Genomic DNA, 11,919 nt, shown 5'->3' on the forward strand with positions numbered 1-11,919 from the left:
CAATTCTTGGATTGTTAATTGTTCTTGTTCCCACTAACGTTAATTTGTTGCTAAGGCAATTAGCAAGCAATTTAGGATTTGTGGGTTAAGAACACTTATGCTCATTTAACTTACTTTCCGATGTGAGGGTTGATCAAGTGAGACTAATCCATCATAATTGTCATAGTTGTGGTTCCAACAAGGAAAGGACCCTTAGCTCACTCCAAGCTAAGACTCTTTTTATGTTTTCAATCTTTCATATACTTCTATGTTAATCTCTTTTATACTTTACTTGTTTATATTACATAATCGGTTCTTTAATTTCTTCATTAGTTTAATCATTACAATTTTGCACGTTCTTTTATTGCTTTATATGTTTATTTCTTCATTGACAACCCCTTGATCACTACAACCGGAATTGTACACTCATTGTCCTCAAGTGTTCCTTGGGAGACGACTCGGGAGTCAAATACTCTCGGTATTAAATTGGTTTTGAATTGTGACTATCTTTTAAATTTGCATTTTGACTGACGACTAATTGTTGGATCTGGACTATACTTGCAACGTCAATCTTATTCTAGTGCGAAAGTCCAAACTCGTGTCATTTAGTCGTCCGTCAAATTTTGGCGCCATTGCCGGGGAAATCACTTTAAGTGCAATGAGTGCTCTAATTTTGGTTGTTGTAAATATGTGAATAGTGTGAATACATGATTTTGGTTTGCTACTTGGCACTAATTGTAGATACTACTTTTCTCTTTAGTTAGCCTTAGTAGTTGTTGATTGTTAGGTTGGTTCTTGTTTACTTGCCTATTTTTGTTTTGCTTTTCATAATTGCATGCTTTCAGACCCGAGCTTGGCCACTTTTGATCCGAAAATTGAAAGACCTTTAACTCGTATAAGGCAAGCTCGGCGCCGGCTAGCTTTTATGAATAGTGAATTGGGCTCCCTTGAGGAGCACTCCAATTCACTATCACCACCAATCCGTGACCATCATTCTCCAATCAACGAGGAGACCATATATTAATCTGTGGAGAGTACTAAAATCTCTTTGAGTGACTTAGGTGACACCGTCATGGCGGACCCACCTCGAAGAATCACCTTGAAGGAGGCCGGAGCTCCTAATCTTAACTTGCAACCGTTTCAAATTCTGTATCCGGCTTTGGACCCAAATTTTGAGCTCAAGTTCGGTACGATAAACTTGCTCCCCAAATACAATGGACTACCCGGGAAAGACCCTCTGAAGCATCTAAAGGATTTCCAAGTTGTATGCGCAATTGCGAGAAGACATGGGGCAGATGAAGCTGCGGTGTTGGTCTTCGCTTTCCCTTTTTCTTTGGAGGGAAAAGCGAAAGAGTGGTTTTATACTCAACTGGGAGAAGTCAGATCCAATTGGGACTTGTTGCGTAAAGAACTTTTGGAAAAGTTCTACCCTCCTCAGAAAACAGACAAGCTGCAATGAGAAATCTCTTGCATTGTGCAACAAGATGGGGAGACTTTGTATGAATACTGGGAGAGATTCAAGAAGTTACTGGAGGCTTGCCCTCACCACCGTATTGACGAGTTGGTTCTTATCAGTTATTTTTGTCAAGGAATGCACCACCAAGACAAGCTTCTCTTAGATGCCACAAGTGGAGGATTGATGAACGGGATTTTTGACGGTTTAGAATTTCCTAATGAATTCTTGTTGCAAGTATAGTTTCTAAACCAAACAATAATCCTTTCATACAAAAGATTGTTTGTCACAAGTACAAACCCCTAAAATTATGAACCAAAGTATTTAAACCTCGAGTCAGTCTCCCTAGGAATTACGATAAGTCTTGCTATTGGTTATGAGGTATGTTTGGGGTTTTTAAGATATTAGACATGAAAGGTAAATGGCAATGAAAACAAACTAACAACTATGAAAGTTCTTGGCAAGGTTATGAGAACTAGAAGTCCTATCCTAGTTATCCTCCTCAATTGTGATCACAATTGTCCATTGCTACCACTTAGTTAACCTCTAACCATGGAGGAAAGTCAAGTAGATGAATCAACTTGATTCCACAAGTCCTAGCCAACTCCCAAGGGATAGACTAGCTTTAGTGGTATCCAAATCAATTAGCAACTTCTAAGTGTCAATCAACAAAGGAATTAGATAACTCAAGCGTCACTAATTACTCTACCTAGGCCAAGAGGAACAAAATCTACACTAAAATCCAACCAAGCATTTCATCAAACACTTGGAAGGCATAAAGAAAAAGCAAAGTAAATTGACAATAACAATGATATCTAACACAATTATTGCAAGAAATTAATGACAACAAGCAAAAGAAACTCAATTATTATGAATTACCTCAAATTGAATTGAAAGAAAAGTAGACGAAGCAAGAGTAGATCTATAATAAAGCATAGAAACAACATAAAGGAAATTACAACAAAAGAATAGAAGAATGGTGAATGTAACAACAAGGAACTGAAGAGTAGAAGTAGAAGAAGGCATGAATTAAAAACTAGATCTAAGAACTAAACCTAATCCTAATCCTAATCCTAATCCTAGAGAGAAGTGAGAGATTCTCTCTCTAAAACTAACATTAAACTAATCTTAATGTGAATGAATGAGCTCTTTATGTGTGAATGATGTGTTCCCCTTTAATCCTTGGTCTTTTAAAGCTTTTCCCGCCAAAAACTCAGCTCCAAGTGGGGCCAAAAACCCTCCGAAATCGCCAGTCACGAGTTCTCTTTAAAAATCACGTGCGGCCTTCAGCGCGTACGCATACAGTGCGCGTATGCATCCATGGAGCATTTCGCGATCCGCGCGTAGGCGCATAGTGCGCGCACGCATCCATGGGCGTTTTTCAAATCTTTGGCTTTTCATGATTTCTCCACTTTGCATGCTTTTCTCTCAATTCCTTTGATCCATTCTTAGCCTTTTCAATCCTGAAATCACTAGCAAACACATCAAGGCATCTAGTAGAATCAAAGGTGAATTAAAATCAACAATTAAGGGCCTAAGAAAGCACGTTTTCACACTTAAGCACAAATTAGGAGACAATCATGAAACCATGCTATTTCATTAAATAAATGTGGGCAAAAGTTCATAAAATCACCTAAATCAAGCACAAGATAAACCCTAAATATGGGGTTTATCAAGGATCACTGACCAAAAACAAGACTTCCGCGGAAGCATGGGAAGTTATATCAGACTTAGCGGACTCAACTCAACACTCAAGGGCAAGGAGTCTATAACCAAAATCTGTGAGTGAAGTTTCTCCATCCGGAGATGCTATTTTGACCAAGACCCTCGGTGAGATGACAATTTTGTTGAGGCAAATCACCCAAGGGCAACAAATTCTTCAAGATTTGATAAACGCTCCACCTCAACCTCTAAGGATCGAAGGACCATCAATAATATGTGGTGTTTGTGCTTGTAATACTCATTACACCGATGAGTGCCCTCAACTCCAAGAGGACACTACATTGGCGGTAGCCAATCCCTACCTACAAAGGCCCAATTACAATCAAGGATCCTACCAACATGGAGGCAATCAACACCAAGGGTGGAAGGATAATTCAAACCAAATGTGGAACCAAGCTCTTCAAGCTCAACCCAACCAAAAGGCGCAAGCCTACTACCATCAACATCCCCAAGGTCAACCACAATACCAACAACCACCACAATCTCAACCTCAAGTGAAGTATCAACACCCAAATAGTAGGTCTAACCCTCCTCAAGTCAACCAAGCCCTTCCCTCCAATCAACCTCACATGAATGACACCATTCACACCTTCATGCAAGAGCAACGGGAGTTTCATAAGAAATAAGAGGCATATATGGCTACGATAGCTGAAGCACTTTCCCGTTTAACTCTCCCTCTTCAAGCCACACAAAACACCTAACAAGCTTCAATCTCCAGTAGTTTACCCTCTCAACCTCAATCCAACCCTAAGGGAAGCATAAATGCCTTTACTCTTAGAAGTGGTACTAAACTGGATAAGAATGTTGCCATACCTACAAAGTTGAGTGAGGAGACAAACAATGAGGAAGTAGGAGATGAAGTGGAGGTGATGAGGGGTGAAGATGAAAATATTGACAAAGGCGAGGAGGAACCACCCAAGGTCAAGGAGCCAAAGTGAAAGACTTTGCTTGAAGAGCCTACGCCCATCCCATTCCCAACTTTTGCAAGAAGCAAAAAGAACTTGAGCCCAACATGGTGGAAGTGTTTAAGAAGGTTGAAGTTACCGTCCCTCTCTCTCAAGCCATTCAACAAGTGCCAAAATATGTCAAGCTCCTCAAGGTTGTTTGCACTCACAAAGACAAGCTTGGCGACCTCAACAAAAAGCCGATAGATGATTCAATCTCTTCTTTACTTCCTGAAAAATGTAATGATCCCGGCCCATGTTTGGTTACTTGTTTGATTGGTGGGATGAAGTTCATGGATTGTATGTGTGATTTGGCGGCGTGCGTAAGCATTATGCCACTTCCCATTTATGAAAGATTGAACTTGTCACCCCTAAAGAGGTCCGGGGCGAGATTTGTGTTAGCCGATAAGAGCATTGTATCAGTTGTGGGGATTGCAGAAAATATCCTAGTTAACATCCAAGGATTACTCTTCCTAGTTGATTTTCACATTTTGGAGTCCCCTCCCATTGACTCAAACAAGCCATCATCCATACTCCTTGGAAGGCCATTCTTGAAGACGGCCCGGTTCAAGCTGGATGCACATTCGGGAGTCTATTATTTTGAGTCCAACTACAAGTTAGTCAAGTTCACTTTGGAGGAGTCCAACAAACCCGTTCTTGAAGCCTATTCTATCTTTGGATGTGACATAGTTGAAGATCAAGTGATTGAGGATGGCAAGAAGCAAAAAGAAGAGGATATTGCCGAGAAGTCAAATTCAAAGGATCATACTCAACCCAAGAATGCCAATGAGTTGGAGATTTTCCTCCTTGGAGAAGTTTCTAAGTGACCAATGAAGCCATGCAAGTCCAACTTAGGACTCTAAACCAAAGTGCTTGGTGGAAGACAACCCACCATGGTAACATTGTTCCAACTTTATCTTTTGTTTATAGCTTTTTGAATCATTTATTTTTTTTGAGATATGATTATTAGCTTAGGTTTGGTTTGATGATTTTGAGTTGAATAAGTTGAATTGCTTGTGGATTATGAATTTGTGCTAGTTTGAATGATTTGGGGTTAGTATGTTGATATGCTAAGGGTAGGAACCTTAGTTTTGAAGAGAAAAAAGTTTTCTGAAACAGGGCATCTGTGCGTGCACACCATGCTGTACGCGCGCACAAAACTGTGTTTTTCGCCATCTGTGCGGCCGCACAAGCCTGTGCGTCTACACACACCTTGATATGCCCTCTGGTCGCAGCGCCAGCACAGCTTGTGCATGCGTGCTGCCCTGTTTCCTGTGATCTATGCGTGCGCAAAGCTGTGTGCGTACGCACACGTTTCCTTTCATGCTTCATCTGTGCGGTCACACAGACGTGTGCGTCCGCACACCAATTGCAAGCCCCTTTGGTGAGAGCGAGGAAACGGCCTGTGTGCGTGGTGCACGAAATCGTGATTGTTTGTTTCCCATCAACGGTGCCAAAAACTTGGTGCGCACGTTCATATTCTTAATTCTTTTTCACAACTTCGCACGACTAACCAGCAAGTGCACTGGGTCGTCCAAGTAATAAACTTTACGTGAGTAAGGGTCGATCCCACAGAGATTGTCGGCTTGAAGTAAGCTATGGTCACCTTGTAAATCTCAGTCAGGCGGATTCAAATGGTTATGGAGATTTGATAATTAAAATATAATTAAAATATAAAATAGGATAGAAATACTTATGTAATTCATTGGTGAGAATTTCAGATAAGCGTATGGAATTGCTTTTGTTCCTTCTGAACCTCTGCTTTCCCATTGCTTTCATCCAATCATTCATACTCCTTTCCATGGCAAGCTGTATGTTGGGAGGGTCACCGTTGTCAATGGCTACCGTCCGTCTTCTCAGGGAAAATGGTCCAAATGCACTGTCACCGCACGGCTAATCATCTGTCAATTCTCGATCATGTTGGAATAGGATCCATTGATCCTTTTGCGTTTGTCACTACGCCCAACACTCGCGAGTTTGAAGCTCGTCACAGTTATCCCTTCCCAGATCCTACTCGGAATACCATAGACAAGGTTTAGACTTTCCGGATCTCAAGAATGGTCGCCAATAATTCTAGCATATACCACGAAGACTCTGATCGTGAACCAGAAGGCTAAGAGATATGCATTCAAGCTTGTTTTCATGTAGAACGGAAGTATTTGTCAGGTACGCGTTTATAAGTGAGAATGGTGATGAGTGTCACATAATCATCACATTCATCATGTTCTTGGGTGTGAATGAATATCTTAGAATAAGAATAAGCTTGAATTGAATAGAAAACAATAGTACTTTGCATTAATTCATGAGGAACAGCAGAGCTTCACACCTTAATCTATGGTGTGTAGAAACTCTACTGTTGAAAATACATAAGTGATGGAGGTCAAGGCATGGCCGAATGGCCAGCCCCCCTTAAACGTGATCTCTGAAAATAAAATTATTCAAAAGATTAACCAGAGAAGTAAAATAAATCACTAAAAGTAGTTTTTATACTAAACTAGTAGCTAAGGTTACATAAGATAAGTAAATGATGTAGAAATCTACTTCCGGGTCCACTTGTGTGTGCTTGGGTTGAACATTGAGCTTTCATGTATAGAGACTCTTTTTGGAGTTAAACGCCAGGTTGTAGCCTGTTTCTGGCGTTTAACTCTGGTTTGCAACCTGTTTCTGGCGTTTAACTCCAGAATAGGGCAGGAAGTTGGCGTTTGAATGCCAGTTTGGGTCGTGAAAACTCGGGAAAGCCCTGGATGTCTACTTTCCAATGCAATTAAGAGCGCACCAATTGGATTTCTGTAGCTCCAGAAAATCCACTTCGAGTGCAGGCAGGTCAGAATCCAACAGCATCTGCAGTCCTTCTTCAGCCTCTGAATCAGATTTTTGCTCAAGTCCCTCAATTTCAGCTAGAAAATACCTGAAATCACAGAAAAACACACAAACTCATAGTAATGTCCAGAAATGTGATTTTTGAATGAAAACTAATAAAAATATAATAAAAAGTAACTAAAGTATACTAAAAACTATGTAAAAACAATGCCAAAAAGCATATAAATTATCCGCTCATCACAACACCAAACATAAATTGTTGCTTGTCCCCAAGCAACTGAAAATCAATTAGGATAAAAAGAAGAGAATATACTATAAATTCCGAACCATCAATGAAACTTAGCTCCAATCAGATGAGCGGGACTAGTAGCTTTTTGCCTCTGAATAGTTTTGGCATCTCACTTCATCATTTGAAGTTCAGAATGATTGGCATCTATAGGAACTTAGAATTTAGATAGTGTTATTGATTCTCCTAGTTCAGTATGTTGATTATTGAACACAACTACTTTATGAGTCTTGGCCGTGGCCCTAAGCACTTTGTTTTCCAGTATTGCCACCGGATACATAAATGCCACAGACACATAACTGGGTGAACCTTTTCAGATTGTGACTCATCTTTGCTAGAGTCCCCAGTTAGAGGTGTCCAGGGTTCTTAAGCACACTCTTTTTTCTTTGGACCTCGACTTTAACCGCTCAGTCTCAAGTTTTCACTTGACACCTTCACGCCACAAGCACATGGTTAGGGACAGCTTGGTTTAGCCGCGTAGGCCAGGATTTTATTCCCTTGGGCCCTCCTATCCACTGATGCTCAAAGCCTTGGATCCTTTTTACCCTTGCCTTTTGGTTTAAAGGGTTACTGGCTTTTTGCTCTTGCCTTTTGGTTTTAAGAGCTTTTGGCTTTTTCTGCTTGCTTTTTCTTTTTCTTTCTTTTTCTTTCTTTTTTTTCGCCATTTTTCTTTTCTTCTTTTTTTTTGCAAGCTTTTGTATTCACTACTTTTTCTTGCTTCAAGAATCAATTTTATGATTTTTTAGATTATCAATAACATTTCTCCTTTTTCCTCATTCTTTCAAGAGCCAACAATTTTAACATTCATAAACAACAAATTCAAAAGACATATGCACTGTTCAAGCATTCATTCGAAAAACAAAAAGTATTGCCACCAAATCAAAATAGTTAAACTAATTTCAAGGATGAATTCAAAATCATGTACTTCTTGTTCTTTTGTTTTTAGAACATTTTTCATTTAAGAGAGGTGATGGATTCATAGGACATTCATAGCTTTAAGATATAGACACTTAAACACTAATGATCATGTAATACAAACACAAACATAAATAAAACATAAGGCTCAAAAACCGAAAAACAGAAAAATAAGAACAAGGAGATTAAGGAACGGGTCCACCTTAGTGAGGGTGGCATCTTCTTCCTCTTGAAGACCCAATGGTATTCTTGAGCTCCTCTATGTCTCTTCCTTGCCTTTGTTGCTCCTCCCTCATAGCCCTTTGATCTTCTCTAATCTCATGGAGAATGATGGAGTGCTCTTGGTGCTCCATCCTTAGTTGTCCCATGTTTGAACTTAATTCTCCTAAGGAGGTGTTAATTTGCTCCCAATAGTTTTGTGGAGGAAAGTGCATCCCCTGAGGCATCTCAGGGATTTCATGGTGAAGAATTTCCTCATACTCTTGTTGAGGTCCATAAGTGGGCTCTCTTGTTTGCTCCATCCTTTTCTTAGTGATGAGCTTTTGAGATGAATCTCTCCATCTACCATGACTCAGAGGTGGAAGATTTTGCCTTCCCTTTCCCCTTTCTTGAGGTTTCTCTGGCCTTAGGTGCCATTGATGGTTATGAAAAAACAAAAAGTAATGCTTTTACAACACCAAACTTAGAAGGTTTGCTCGTCCTCGAGCAAAAAGAAGAGAAGAGGGAGTAGAAGAAGAAGAAAATAGATGAGATGGAGAGGTATGAGTGGTTATGATGTGTGAAAAGGAAGGAGTGATGGTTTGAATTTGAGTGGGTGGGTGTAGGTGGGTTGTATGATGATTTTGGAGGAGTAATGGAGGTGATTGGTGGAGGTTATTTTGGGGAAGAGTCTTATAGAAAGGTGTGAGGAGGAGAGAAGAAGAGAGGTGGGGTAGGTGGGGATCCTATGGGGTTCACAAATCCTGAGGGGTCAAGGACTTAGCATCCCTGCTCCATTTAGGCGTGCAAAACGCCCTTAGAATACATGTCTGGCGTTAAACGCCAGGTTGCTGCTTGTTTCTGGCGTTTAACGCCAGCTTTTCTCCCATTCTTGGTGTTAAACGCCAATTCCATGCTCTGTTCTGGTGTTACAAGCCAGTCTGGTGCTTGTTTCTGGCGTTTAATGCCAGCTTGATGCTTCTTTCTGGCGTTAAACGCCAGTTTGATGCTTCTTACTGGCGTTTAAACGCCAGTAAGCTCTTCCTCCAGGGTGAGCTATTTTTAATGCTATTTTTCATTCTATTTTTGATTTTTTAGTAGTTTTTGTGACTTCACATGATCATCAACCTAAAGAAAACATAAAATAGTAATGGAAAATAAATAGATATAATTAAATAACATTGGGTTGCTTCCCAACAAGCACTTTTTTAATGTCAATAGCTTGGCAGTGAGCTCTCATGGAGCTTCACAGATAATCAGAGCAAGGTTGGGGCCTCTTAACACCAAACTTAGAGTTTGGCTATGGCCTCTCAACACCAAACTTAGAGTTTGAATGTGGGGGTTTTGTTTGACTCTGTTCTGAGAGAAGCTTTTCATGCTTTCTCTCCATGGCTACAGAAGGAGAACCTTGAGTCTTAAATACAAGGTAGTCCTCATTCAACTGAAGGACCAACTCTCCTCTGTCAACATCAATCACAGCCTTTGCTGTGGCTAGGAAGGGTCTGCCAAGGATGATGGATTCATCCTCATCCTTCCCAGTGTCTAGGATTATGAAATTAGCAGGGATGTAAAGGCCTTCAACCTTCACTAGCACGTCCTCTACTAATCCATAAGCCTGTTTCATTGATTTGTCTGCCATCTCTAATGAGATTTTTGCGGCTTGTACCTCAAAGATTCCCAGTTTCTCCATTACAGAGAGGGGCATGAGGTTTATCCCTGACCCTAGGTCACATAGAGCCTTCTCAAAGGTCATGGTGGCTATGGTACAAGGTATGAAGAATTTTTCGGGATCCGGTTTCTTCTGAGGTAATGTCTGCCTCATTAATGCATTCAGTTCATTGGTTAACAAGGGAGGTTCATCCTCCCAAGTCTCAGTACCAAATAACTTGGCATTCAGCTTCATGATTTCTCCTAGATACTTAGCAACTTGCTTTTCAGTGATGTCTTCATCCTCTTTAGAGGAAGAGTATTCATCAGAGCTCATGAATGGCAGAAAGAGGTTCAATGGAATCTCTAGGGTCTCTGTATGAGCCTCAGATTCCTTTGGTTCCTCAAAGGAGAACTCCTTTCTATCCAGAGGACATCCCAAGAGGTCTTCCTCACTGGGATTCACGTCCTCCTCCTCCTCTGGGCATTCGGCTACACCAAGTAAGGTTATGGCCTTGCATTCTCTCTTGGGATTTTCTTCTGTATTGCTTGGGAGAGTACTGGGAGAAGTTTTAGTAATCCTCTTACTCAGCTGACCCACCTGTGCCTCCAAATTTCTAATGGAGGACCTTGTTTCATTCATGAAACTTAGTGTGGTCTTGGATAGATCAGAGACTATGGTTGCCAGGCCAGAATGGCTCTGTTCAGAATTCTCTGTCTGTTGCTGAGAAGATGATGGAAAAGGCTTGCTATTGCTAAACCTATTTCTCCATGAAGGATTATAGGTATTTCCATAGGGTTCTCCCATGTAATTTACCTCTGCTATTGCAGGGTTCTCTGGATCATAAGCTTCTTCTTCAGAAGATGCTTCTTTAGTACTGTTGGATGCAGCTTGCAATCCATTCAGACTCTGAGAAATCATATTGACTTGCTGAGTCAATATTTTATTCTGAGCCAATATGGCATTCAGAGTATCAATTTCAAGAACTCCCTTCTTCTGAGGCGTCCATTGTTCACAGGATTCCTCTCAGAGGTGTACATGAACTAGTTATTTGCAACCATTTCAATGAGTTCCTGAGCTTCTGCAGGGGTTTTCACGTGAAGAGATCCTCCTGCAGAATGGTCTAATAACATTTTTGACAACTCAGACAGACCATCATAGAATATACTTATGATGCTCCATTCTGGAAGCATGTCAGTAGGACACCTTTTGATTAATTGCTTATATCTTTCCCAAGCTTCATAGAGGGATTCTCCTTCCTTCTGTCTGAAGGTTTGGATTTCCACTCTAAGCTTGCTCATCTTTTGAGGAGGAAAGAATTTGGCCAGGAAAGCACTGACCAGCTTATCCCAAGAGTTCAGGCTATCCTTAGGTTGTGAATCCAACCATGTTCTAGCTCTGTCTCTTACAGCAAAAGGGAAAAGCATAAGCCTGTAGACCTCAGGATCAACTCCATTGGTCTTGACAGTGTCACAGATTTGCAAGAATTCAGCTAAAAACTGATGAGGATCTTCCATTGAAAGTCCATGAAACTTGCAATTCTGCTACATTAGAGAAACTAATTAAGGCTTAAGCTCAAAATTGTTTGCTCCAATCTCAGGAAGTGAGATGCTTCTTCCATAGAAGTTGGAAGAGGGTGCAATAAAGTCACCAAGCATCTTCCTTGCATCTCCATCATTGTTATTAGGTTCGGCCATGTCTCCCTCTTTTTTAAAAATTTCTGTCAAGTTCTCTCTAGAGAGTTGTGCTTTAGCTTCCCTTAGCTTCCTCTTCAGAGTCCTTTCAGGTTCAGGATCAGCTTCAACAAGAATGTTCTTATCCTTGTTCCTGCTCATATGAAAAAGGAAGATAACAGAATAGAAAACATAGAATCCTCTATGTCACAGTATAGAGATTCCTTATGTAAGTAGAAGAATAGGAGAATAGAAGAAGGGGAAGAGAAAAACTCGAACAC

At 40.6% G+C, this 11,919-nt stretch overlaps 2 non-coding genes across 2 annotated transcripts; one reads left to right on the forward strand and one right to left on the reverse strand.

Moving 5' to 3' along the window:
- Positions 1-1,426: 1,426 nt before the first annotated feature.
- LOC148548029 (small nucleolar RNA R71) lies at positions 1,427-1,533 on the reverse strand. Its single transcript, XR_015897552.1, has one exon. It is a non-coding gene; the product is annotated as a small nucleolar RNA R71 (small nucleolar RNA).
- Positions 1,534-11,152: 9,619 nt separating this feature from the next.
- On the forward strand, positions 11,153-11,260 carry LOC148548030 (small nucleolar RNA R71). Its single transcript, XR_015897536.1, has one exon. It is a non-coding gene; the product is annotated as a small nucleolar RNA R71 (small nucleolar RNA).
- Positions 11,261-11,919: the final 659 nt, after the last annotated feature.

This window comes from Arachis ipaensis, chromosome B8, assembly GCF_059453495.1.
Source record: "Arachis ipaensis isolate K30076 ecotype BB chromosome B8, ASM5945349v1, whole genome shotgun sequence".
Classification (NCBI taxonomy): domain Eukaryota; kingdom Viridiplantae; phylum Streptophyta; class Magnoliopsida; order Fabales; family Fabaceae; genus Arachis; species Arachis ipaensis.